Source organism: Cyanistes caeruleus, chromosome 3 (assembly GCF_971803275.1).
Source record: "Cyanistes caeruleus chromosome 3, bCyaCae1.hap1.1, whole genome shotgun sequence".
NCBI lineage: Eukaryota > Metazoa > Chordata > Aves > Passeriformes > Paridae > Cyanistes > Cyanistes caeruleus.
In genome coordinates, this window is record NC_141703.1 from 86129466 (window position 1) to 86142249 (window position 12784).

Consider the following 12784-nt stretch of genomic DNA (forward strand, 5'->3'; position numbering starts at 1 on the left):
CAGTCACATCGGCTCCATGGAGTATCAATGAGTCTTGTTAGAGTCACTTTGCATTGGCATGTGAGAAGATGTAATAGGCTGTGTCCAAAAAATCTGTGGGATCTTACCCCAGTAGAGCCAAACCCATCTGTTCAGCTCTCAGGGGTTTCAGATAGGGGTGCTTCTACAAAAAGTATGAGTTGGGCTGCATTGCTCCCAGCCAGGACCACACAGGGCAGCTGGGGGGTCCAAGCCATTATCTTTATTTCCCCCACTGAGTCAGACTCAATGATTCCTAGCAACACAAATAATCCTGATATCGAGGTAGAAGATCTACCTACAACCGAAGCATGGTAACCAGGTTTCAAAGGTCCAGAAATTCCTGTAAAGAGACAAAACACTGAGCAATCAGTTAATGTTACTGTGTTACGGGTTGATAGGTCCAGTCCAGTGCTCTCTGGGATGGCTGCACATACGTCAGACACAGCCTGGTGTGGGGAGGCTGGGCTGGTTGGAAGCTGGCAGCTGCTCCTGGTTGCTGCATCTGCTGCTGCATCGGCTGTGGCATTTGTGTCTGCACACATCGCTGTCCTGTGCTCCGAGATAAGTTTCCCTGTAAAGGCTGGCCACTCTGGTGGAACTTGGAGCAACAGAGATTAACCTTAATTCCTGAGTGGCCTAAGGGCTCCAGTTGTGGGTTTCCCCCACCTTAGGCCAAGCACAAAAATTTCTGTTGTGGTATCAAAGTCTCTGTCCTTAAGGGCTTTCATTTTTATCCGTAGCCAATTATTATGCACGTGCAAAAGGAATAAGTCCAGGTCTTTTTTGGTACCGGTGCCAAAAGGATCCAGTTCCTCTTCACTGCCAGAGTCAGTGTCCACTGCATAAGTGTCCCATCCCATCCGGCAGCTCTGGGATTGCTGGCGATATAGCAGTGAGGCTGGAAGGGTGATCGGGCTCTATCCCTGGTGCTCACTGGGGAGGGCGTGCAGATCTGGGATGGGGAGCGGGATCTGGGCAGCTTTTGGTCCAGCACGGTTGCCAGGGCCGTCTCAGAGGTAGCCTCGCAAGCAGCTTCACCACTCCTCTCCCTTTTAATCGTGTCCATGACCACCTTCCAAGCAGGGAGCATTCGCAGCTCTGGCTCGTGTCCAGGTCGTAGAGCTTTACGCCGACCTAGTCCCAGAAGCAGAGGGTAAAAGCAGAAGAGGGAGTGGCATCGGGAAACATGCGTGACACCCATGGTAAACGTGACTTAAAGTCGTGCTTTAGGATGGGGGAGCCGTGCTTTCTTAAGAGAGCGAGAATGGGTTCATTAACATCTCTCTCTTGGGACACATTCCACCCATAGTTTCATTCCCCCGGCTCACCTGTCACAGCTGACGAGGTGACTGTGGGCCCAGACGCGGTTCTCTCACCGCCACGATCACTTCTGGGGCCGCGCCGACTGCCACCACTTAGGTCAGTCCTTTTCCTCACACGGTGGGCACCAATTATGAGCGATGAAGGGAAACGGGGACAACTGACTCGGTGATCAGAATCCGATTTTACTGTGGGCTACATAAGTTTATATACCACTCTAGGAAGGCTACAATGATTGGGTTAAACATCACATAAACATATAAACAAACGTATGCATATTTCAACGTTGATTCAATCTTTTCTCTGTTGCCAGGCCTGATTCAATCTTCTTGCCATCTTCAAAGCTCTGTTTGTTCCTGCCAAGGCATCTTGGCTATCAGATCTCTTATGCTAATCAAGTGTAAAGTACTTTCTGATTTTACCATGCTGTCACTTCTCTAAAATAATAACTACTGGCAACAAACAAATATGACACATCCCCTTTATCAACGGGCACACCTTGTTGATCAGTTTCTGTGGCACACCTACTCAGTTTCCTCTGTACCACACCCTTTTCATTCACTATATTGTGTCGGCTGTGTATTTCACATTTTACTGTGTGAATTTCTCCTTCACCCAACTTTCAGAATCTCTAGACACAACACACACTGCGCACCAGGGGAAGAACATGTGACTAACCTGTGTTGCACTCCCAACTTCACAAATATGGGATACAGCCCACAACACCCATCCTACCACAATGTTCCCATTCAACCTGTATTCTTCCATCCCTTTAGCATGTGGCAGTGCTGGCAAACGCATCTTAATTCTCTCACCTGAACAACAGACAGTTTGTTCATTTCGTTCTGCAAACATCTGGGTCCTACTCCCCAAATCTCAGGTGATTCAGGCAGCTCCTCTGAAAATTATTTGCTTAATAGGCATGAGGTAAGGCTACTTCACAGATGATGTCAGAGGCCAAAATTCTTATTTACTAGACATCATCCAGTGCTCTCCTGTCTGCTTGGATTGCTTGCCAAGATTTCTGGCTTCTCACGGCTGCAAGCTACAGACCGCTTCCAAATTCCAGGATCCCCTCCTTCTAACTCAGTACAGCAGCATAAGGAAAAGTACACTATCACTCACTTAAAAGCCAACTTGAAAGTACAACTTGAGAGCAGGAGGCAATTGTAGGCAAATACCAGCAGGGTAAACTATTGATAGATAATAGGTATAGACGAAGAATATCAAAATGCTAGATGGTATTTTTGTTGTTTTGAAAGTAGCAAAATATTACTTTCTTTGACAGAATTACCACACTCTGAAGCCTTCTAGAACAGAGTTCCCATGTGCATGAAGTTCACACTTTCAAAATTTGTAATTTCAGTCTGTGAGGTGCACAGGGTTTGTTTACAGAGAATTTGCTAACAAAGAGCTACTGTGGTATCACTGCTCTGCTGAAGATTGTGCAATAACTGCACATTGCCCAGCATGCACACATATTTCAGAGTAAGAATCCTTCTGGATTCATGCATTCTGGTTTTAAGACAGCATAAAGCAAGGAGGAAAGAAAAATGTATGCATTAGGATTTATATAAGTCCGGTGATACAGTAACAGCAATTTTTTTTCTTTTATATTTCACTAAGCAGCTAAGTAGTAAGGCAGGTGCCTCTGCTGATCAAACATGGTTAGCAGTTTGTGGAAAGAGAAGAATTGCACAGCTGGGGAATTCAGGAATGTAGATTTTTGGCCATACAAATGTGTGTTTTTAAGACATCTGAGAGGAAGTCATTCTACAAGTACAGGAAAAATACTCGTCATGGTAACAGTAAGATATTTGATCTCAAACCATTTGGGATACTTCAGCTGGGTCTTGTGATTATCAGTAACAATTTATTCTGCCAACTACCACTTACCTTCATAGCTCTCTTCATGCAAAATGTAGCCTTGTATCATTTTTATTACCGTTCCTTGAGCTGTTGGAATTGTAGTATGTTGAACTTTGTCACAGGTTGGATATCTTATATCTCTAGAACAAGTTCCCATTATTTAGAAACTTAAGTGAGTTTGGAAAGAGTCGTGAGAGTCTTTTGCCCTTTCTTAGAAAGGTAGAACAGAAGAAAGGGTCAATTTATTACTTAGGATGTGCCCACCTAGGATGTGCCTGCTGTTGCGAAAGCTTTTGAGTTCTCTTTTTTAAAGAGTTGTCACTGCAACTGAGTTGCATGTAGATGTTATAGTTCCCAAGAATTAGGCAAGACCTTTTTCTTTTTCCTACTTTTTTTTTTTTTTTTTTTTTTTTTTTTTTTTTTTTTGTTACCAATGAAGGCAAGATCTCCCCTGTTATCCTTAAATCTATTGTCAGGACAAAAATCTTACTATTTTATAGCTCAAGAATGATATTGGACAGTGCCCTCAGTGTCAGTGGTCCAGAATAGCAAGCCTCGCCCTTTAGGGAAGAATTATAATTGTAGTATCAATAAGGAATGGGTGCCTCTGAACACTAACAAGTCCTGGCACCTTTCTTTTGAGATTTTTCCCATGCATTCTGTAATGCATAATGTAAGGACTGGTCCAAAGCCTTAATGTATGCAAAATCTGATTTCACGGTTAATTCCATGAAACATCTTTTGTCACTGAGTTCACTACAACTGCAAACCAGCTGTTTAGTCCTGAAGCCAAAGCCTGCAGGATATTATCCCATTATTCACATTGTAAAGTTTCATATACTGTCTCTGGTTGGGTGTGTGACCTTGTGATGGAATAATGATGAAAAGACCAGCCTGCAAATGTTGCTAAGCCTAATTATTTATACTCGTTTTCCTGTGTGCTGACTGTGTGCTCCCCTGTGTCTTCAGCAGCTACTCATTTGGTCAGTTAAGTCTTAAAGCAATGTTTCTGCTTTTCACTTGGATGACTGAATAGTAAAAAAAAAAATATGTATAAGGCAAGGTAAATGCCTGTGTTCACACATGAATGCCTAGGTTCACATATGAACACAGATGGTCCAATGAAGGGAAACAACTTCTGCCCTGTGTTTCAACTGGAAAATGTCCGTATCATTCTCGTTTCATACCATGTAAAATGAGGACTATGCCAAATGGTGCAAAATCGTCTTTAATTCCATACAACCCCAGCTTCTCATTGGTTCTGCTGTTACACTAATTCCTGTTCTGAATTAACTACTGTAAGATATCAGAAAATGGAGAAAGTACTGCTAATACAAAGAACTTCCAGCTAAGGGGGTCTGCAGAAAGTTCCAGGTTTCACTGGCTCTATCTCATACCGTGCCCTCCAGAATGTGACACCCCAGCTTGCAGATGGGTCTATCACTCGCGTTCCTGGCTACATGTGCTTCATCGCACCGAACGCACCCACCCGTGTCTCTGGATAAGCACAGTCCCTTGCCCTCCTAAACACACGGGCTTCCCATGCCAGGGGCAGCCCTGCTCCCCACGTACACGCACGGACACGCCGAGCGGCAGCAGAGGGGTCGGGGCGGGCAGGCTGCGGGTCCGGAGCGGGAGGCTCCAGCCCCAGGCTCGCCTGCGCTGCCCACCCGCACCCGAGCGCGCATCCGCATCCTCCTTGCCCGTGTGCGGGCGGGCGGGGCGCTGCGGGCAGCGGTGCCGAGGAGCCCGGCCCTGCCCGTGGCAGCCGCTGCGACCGGCGGCGACGGCGCGGTCTGTGCCGCCGGGCCGGCTGCCAGCGTCCCGCCAGCGGCAGCGCGGCCGGGCTCGGGAGTGCCCCGAGGCGGGGAGCGGCGTGGGGGCAGAGGGGCTGGGCCAGAAGGGCTGATGCCGCCCGGGCAGCGCCGTTCCGGGGTCTCTGAATCCCTGCTGGGATGGAGAGCGGTCCTAGGCTGGAGGGGCGGCCAGTGCCGAAAGCACTGGCAAGGGGAGGGCGTGACTGCCCTTTTCCTATGCCAGGCAGTGGGAACGGAGCCAGCAGGCTACTGCGGGGGAAAAAATTATTTTGCTGTAAATACTGGGACAAAATAACGGTGGCGTGTGCATGTGGTGGAAGAGGAGGAATAGGAACCCCCTTCTTCCCAGCATTTGAGACAAGGCTCAGGCTAAGAGTACAATCCTGACAGAAGAAAAGGGCTTGCAGGGGCGTTGAGAGACCTTTCCTGACAGACAGCAACCGTTTGGGGACATAAGGGAGGAGTGCATGCATCTCATTGAATAGGTAACTTTGGAGAAGGTCAGAGGCTTCTGTTATCCTTATTCCGGGCACAGTTTGAGGACTGAGAGACACAAAGAAGCCCAGGCGGGCAGAGTTGCAGACAGAAACAAAGGGATGGATGAATAGCAGCTGGTAAGTTTCAAAGACTGGTATATAACCAGCAGCTCCCAGTTCCACAAGACAGGAGTGCATTTCTCCCAACTGAGTTGCAGTTCTGCTGCAGGGAAACAGAGAATGGTACTGAGGAGCTGGACAGAGGGATGAACGTGTTTTCGATGGAAACACCCATCTGAAAGGAAAACACTTGGTATTTCTCTCTTCCCAGTCCCTGTGGTCTGCCTGGCCCCTTCTCCAGCTGTTTCTCTCAGTCGGCATTTTTCCTTTACCATCTTGAGAAAGTTCCTGCCTGCCTGCCTTTGTTTCCTGCTCCTTTACATTTTTTTGTCTCCAGTTTTGCCCTTTTCTGTCTCCTTCTCCATTGTCTTTTGATGAATGCTGTTGCAGTGATGACTTTGGATTTCAGTGCCTGTTGGGAAGGATCTGATGCAACCACAGGCTGGCTATATCTCGCAGGCACTTTGCTGCATTAAGTCTGATAAACATCTGCCCTCCGAGCTAAAGAGCTTCAGGCAGCAGGTTAAATGTCCTCGAGTTTATCCCAGTCATGTTAGTGTTTTCCTCTTGTGTCCGGCGGTTCTGTCACCGGAACTGATGAGAGCTTGCAATCTGGGTGTTTGGGGCTTTTTTCCTCTCATTCGTGGGAAGCAGTTTCTTCATTTTTCTTCATCTAACTGATGCCCCCTCTCGCAGCTAGCAAGGGTGCTTCCACACCGAGCTCAGCTTGCCTGCCTTGAGCCGATGGAGCTGATTAGGGGGCGGGCGCCTGCATCTCCAATTCTGGTCTCCCCTCGCAGGGTCCGGCGCCATGATGGGAGCAGTGCTCAGGAGGCTCCCTGCCATGCCAGGGGACCCTTCCCCTTCCCTTCTCCTGCGCCAGGTGCTGAGGAAGGAGGGGAGCAGAGGTGCCTGGCAGGGAGGCCAAAACTAGGTCAGTGTAGCTGGAAACCGCAGCTGGTGCACTGCGATGGGGGGCGGAGAGCCAGCTGTAGCCAGAGGGGATGGCGAGAGGGGGATGAGTGGATGGCGGGAGAGGGGGAGGGTCTCTCCGCGAAGTTGTAGGGGCGGGACAGCGTCCTGCGGGCTGCTTGCATGGCTGCCAGCACGGCCTCCCCGCTCCCCATCCTCCCCAGCCCCGCGGCCCCGAGCGCACACCGAGCCCCTTCCCAGCGCTGCGCCTGCCAGTGGGCAGGGGGAGGTCCGCGAGTGGGCAGGGGAGAGGGAGAGGAAGGGAGGGATGAAGGTAATGCTGGAAACGGAGAGACGGAGGAAAAATCTGGGCAATGAATGAGGAACAGATGGGGATATGTATATTACCAAAAAAAAAGAGAGGAGAAGCGTGAAAGGCAACAAACAATGACAACTGATGTTTCAGCAGCACTTGCAATTGGTTCAGTGGGGAGGAGGTCATCTGCATTCCTCACAGTGCCCAGGCAAAAGGACGCATCCTCCTTGCCAAAATCCACAGGGCAATGAAGCTGCTGCAGCCAGGCGCTGCAATCTCCATCACCAGTAGCTTCGGCCGCACAGATGTACCTCGCTACTGCCCAGAGGTCATCCTGTTACCACCCTTCAGAGTGCAATGCAAACCCATTTCAGTACAGTTTGCAGCATGCTTTGTTTGACCTTTTGATTGTTTCTACATCAACACTGCCTCCTCTGTTACAGTTCCAAAGAAATTCAAATTGCCAGAGTTGTGTCCTTTTGTCGTTGCTGTACAGCCAAAGCCTTATTTTCTCTAGCTCCCACTTTCTCTCCTCCTCTCTTTCCCTATGTCGTTTCCATTTTCCCCGCCCGTCTCCCCTGCTGCCCAGTGCCAGCCTTCCCACACTGCCTGGTGCCTCCATCATTCCTGGGCTCACCAGTCTGACCGGAGCCGTGCTGCCTGCAGAAACGCACGCTCTCCCAGCCTTGCCCTCCCCAGCCTCGTCTTCCAATCCCCCCTTCCTCTCTCCTCATCAGCCCTGTTACACCCTTCCTAGCCTGACGCTGGCAGCCTATCTCCTCCCTCCTTCCCTCCCTCTCTCCTTCCCTTCCTTCCTCATCCCTCCCCCTCCTCTCCCTGCAGTGCTTCCCAGCCTTCGCTGCAGTGCAATCCATCACTCCCAGCAAGGTCCTCACGCCAGGGGAGGGGGAAGCCTGGCTCCCTGTGAGGCTGGGGGTGGGTGGGCAGGGAGTGCAACTATCTCCTCCTTTGCTAGGAAGTGAGAAAAGCTCGCAGAATACAGACCCTTCTGGAACTGAGACCTCCCATCTGCTTCCAGCTATTTTATTTATTCATTTACTTATTTAGTCTCTTTGTTTTCAAAGAAAAATATGTTTCTGCCAACATTCCAGTGAGGGCGACTGAAAGGAAACCAAGGATACGGCGAAAACGGCAGAGTCAGAAAAGGTTGTTCAGATAGAAATGCATGGAGACAGCACTGGAGCACTGGGGGGGACAGAAAAAGGAGAGAGAGAGAGAGAGGGAGGGGAAAGAAAGAAAGAAAGAAAGAAAGAAAGAAAGAAAGAAAGAAAGAAAGAAAGAAAGAAAGAAAGAAAGAAAGAAAGAAAGAAAGAAAGAAAGAAAGAAAGAAAGAAAGAAAGAAAGAAAGAAAGAAAGAAAGAAAGAAAGAAAGAAAGAAAGAAAGAAAGAAAGAAAGAAAGAAAGAAAGAAAGAAAGAAAGAAAGAAAGAAAGAAAGATCTGAGGAATTGGAGGGGGGATATCAGATGCAGGAAAAAGAAAACATAGCAACAACAACAACAACAAAAAAAAAAAAAAACAAAAAAAAAACCCAGAAACAAACAAAAAAAAACCACCCAAGAATTAAATTGTAGAGAAACCTGAGATGGCAGGCATGGCAAGAAAACTCAAAGAGTATACAATAAATAGCCAGAAGAGCCTTGCTAAAGAGGTTAGAATGATATGATGAAATAACATTTATATTTTAACAAACAAACACATTGGCCTTTGATTTTCAATTCTATACAGCTGCATACAAATTAAATTCCAGTGTGGATTTTTTTTATTCTAAGAAAAATAACATAATGGGTAAATAGTTGAAGGTTTTTCATAAAAGGATATATATCAGGGCAGCTGCATTGATGGACAGAGGCAAGAAATTATTAGAATAGTACCAAATTAGATTTTTCAGCTACCAGTGTTGTCCTTTTACAGGCACCATGCTGTTGATGTTGTTACAGGATGGTCTACATTTGTTGCTGTTTTCATCTCTTTAAAGCTGAGGTGAGCTAAAGCAGTGCAGGCCCTTTACATGTACACATTTCACACTAGGACAGATTTTCAGTAACATTGCTTGCCTTGGTTTCAGTCTGCCATCGAACTAGAATAGTGAATACACCAGGGGAAGGTCACAAGAAAATTTGGGTGACCTGGTTGAAGTCAGCAGTACCTACAGGAGACACAATGATTTATATCAATGCAGTTGTAGTAATGCCCAATGTAGTAATGTGAACTGTAGAATAAAGCATAAATGAATATTTAAGTCAAACTTTACGGTCCCCGTGAAGGTACAGGAAATGGAGGGATGCAAACCTGAAAGTGGTGTTTCCTAATTTTGCCACAATGTAAATGCTCATCAATCTGTCTGCTAACATAAATGTCATTTGCAGTTCTTCTACTCAGTACAACTTGTTCTTCTTTCTTAAATCCTGTCAGAAGCAGGGTGAGTGCTGTCAATGCTGACACAGAGAAGGACTTCAACAGTTTGAATATTTTGGATGTGTCCAGTTTAAAAAAATTCTTTGACAACTGATCTTTCATAAATGTTACAGAATTTAAAGCAAATGGCTTTTAAAATCGTCACGTTTGCCCCCTTCACCAACGATGTGATATATTTTTAAATATAAATAAATAAATATAATTAATATCATTTTGCTGTCTTTGGACTGTTAGGGTAGACAAAACCACTAAAATCTGTTCCACCATGAAGAACCACTAAAAGACAATAGAATGGTATAAGAGAATGGACTTTAAGTAAGACAGATACTGTATTGTTTGGAAAGCTCAGCTGTGACTTGATGTGTGCCGGAGCAGCTCTGTGAACTCTCTGTGTTGGCGTAAGGCACAGCTCTGCTTCCCAGCAGTGACTTCTTCAGCCAGCTCTGGTTACTGCTCCAGGGCACAATTGCTGTGCTGCAACAGGAGGATTAATCCTGGCTGGCTTTGCTCCAGGGTTTGTGATGTCCAGAAGAAATGTGGTAAGGGGAGGGGGAACCCATTATGTCCTTCCTGCTGTTTACTTGTGTCTGCAGCCTCATCTATATAAAATTGTACCAGATGAATTAAATATGGTGTTTCTATGTGCTCCAGAGTCTGTATGGATACATATAACTGAGCCTGCAGGGGGGATTTATATATTTGTTAAGCTTAATGTATTATGCATCCCCTGAGATAACAGTTTTGGAAAAAGTTCCCTGAGAAAATCCATATTTGAGCTCAGCTCCTTGGAGGAAGGAGAGGGTGGAAGAACAGGTGAAACAGCCAGGAAGAATCAACCCTGAGACAGTACAAAGGATCAGAAAGGAAGGATGTTTGTGATAGTAAGAACTACAGAAAGAGCAGAGAAGGAAACTCCAAAGCACTACAAGTGAAGAAGGAAGGCCCTGACAACTAACCATAACCACCTTGGCCATGAGAAGCCTGAAGCACACGGCCAAATCACCAACCAAAGAGCAAAAAGCTCACTGATTTCCTCTTCTTGTGCTCAGTTCTTCACAATGTTGAACTGATTTGAAGGAGCTGAGCCAGTATTAATTAGAGTTTTATAAACTACCTTAGTGTATTGTGCGACTGCAAGACTGCCTGCCCTCTAAGCGCTGCCCTTTTTTTTGGAAATAAAGGGGTGAAGAATTCCTTATTTTTGTAGATGGGACAATAGAAAACATGACTATGAGTAAAAGAGAGACAAATTGTGTGTCTAGACTTCTGTACTTGGCAGTGTTTGCTCTTCTACTTTATTGTGATGAAGATGGGAAGCTCCCAAAATTTGGGCTAGAGGGATCTGGCCTTTAACTCATGTTCCTTTCCACTGATGACCTCAGCAACACCAGTGGAACAACTGCAGGATGGTGTCAGACCTCAGGTATTAAAAGAGCCCATCAGCAGTGGGGTCCCAAGAAAATTCCTTTCAGCCCCAATTCACATGACTACTAGAGCTGCATTATTGACATGGTGCATTCACAGATCTCACAGCAGTTCATTAATTTCTTATCAATCAGATGTAACTTAATGCCCTGTTACCATGAGGATATGTGAAGGCGAGGGAAACAAATAGGAGAGGTAAAAGTCTCCAAGACCTTTGCAAATAGCATGCCCCAGAATCACTTCAGTGTGTTTAGATGTAGTAGCCTACAGGGTGAAATGCACCAGGAGATTTTAATTTCCAGGAAGGCTGATTTTGTATCTCATCCAAAATACGCTACCATCATTACAGCATCCCAGATAACATAATGGGATCAGTACCAACTGGAAAGGAAGATAAGTTTTTGCTGAATCACTGTTGCTGCATCTGATCTTATGTAAACACCTACAGGCACTGGGGTCAGCACTTGAGGGAATATGTGTATGGAAGTGTTTCCTTTATGAGTCACCCATGCCATTTACTGTGGCACAGTTCTTCACACCACACTGTGGCACTGATATTTGAACTATTAGATGAAAGAGGGTTTTACCTTGAGTCGTCAGCTGTAGATCTCCCTCAAGATACCCTGTGATGGAGGACAGCAGCATTATGCAAAGCAGAAAACAGCAACATGAGTGAGAAGGGAATGTGCAGAAGTATAGGAAGTATTCATCTCCCCCAGCCATGAAGGGCATCCAGCAATCTTTGTCAATGTCATGAATCAAGGACGGGGGTGGGGGGAGGAAATCAAGATTATTTTCTATCACAAAAAACAGCTTCAACAGTTGCTAATCCAGTAGGCAGAAAAAACAGGAGAGCCAAGAGGAGATGCTTCATACCAGATGCAGGCCTGCAGATGCAGAGCCACATTTCTTGGAGAATGTGCTTGGGCTGCAAGAGAAAAAAGGGCGTTCTCATGCCGGTGTGCTGCGGCTCCCTCCGGTGTCCACCGCAAGCAAGAGCAGCAGGACACCTCCAGCTACTTCCCTGCAGCTTGTCTGGGATGTAAAATACTGAACAGCTTCTGAGCCAGCAGTTCCGTCACCAGCAGCATCGCCCCCATCTGCACCAAGCTCTCCAAATGGAGGGGCTCTGCTAGCACTAGGCATCTATCTACCCGCACCAAGCAGCTGAGGGAGAATGTCTTCCAGTTTGAAAGAAAAAATTAAAGCTCAAAAGCAATCAGCAGAATCCTCATCCAGTACTGGCTGTGGATCCTGTGCTCTGTGGGCAATGGTGGTACTTCAACACACTGGTAGACAAAAGCATTTGGCATCAATGAAAATTTCCAAATAAATGTATTCAAAACTCAAAAGGTCTTCCAGATGTTTTAGTTAGCCTGTTAAGCAGTAACAGCTCAATGACAACACAGAGACATAGAGAAAAACAAAAGCCAAACCAAGGTGTGTGGAAAATTGTCCAAACATATGGACAATGTGGATTTCCAGAAAAAGCCAAGGATCTGAGAGGATTCCTCAAATTGCTGTGTGGTTATAACTCATCCCATCCTTTTGGTTGTTTAATGACCTCTTGAGCATTTCCAATAGACCCAGTTTTAGCCCTGAAAGTGGGAATGGTAGTGTCTTGCTCCAGTGAAACGGGAATGGTGTTTGGGTACAGAGGGTTGCCCTGGTGAGCAGAGAAATGTTTAGCTTTCCCCATTCCCTCTGCACCTCTTCTGGTGCATCCTCCAGGAGTCTTGGGAGGACCACAAATAGGAAGGAACAGTCGTTTTCCTCTTGAGCGCTGCAACAAGCGATGCTCAGCCACTCTCAGGTAAGAAGTGGTGGCTTCAGTTATGTCATGTGTGGTCTCGTGTGGCAGGGAGGACACAGCAGAACATTTCCTTTAGTACCTGTGTATAAGGCATTATAGGATTTTATTTTCAGTTTACAATTAGTTGAGAACAAATGAGGGCTACCAAGCTGCCAGGATCAGCCTTAGGGGACACAGATTTTTCCCGTACACGGTTTCTGTCTTTCATTGCTGTATGAGGTAGGGAGCTGGGGTAATTTCTTAGCTTTCTCCCGGATG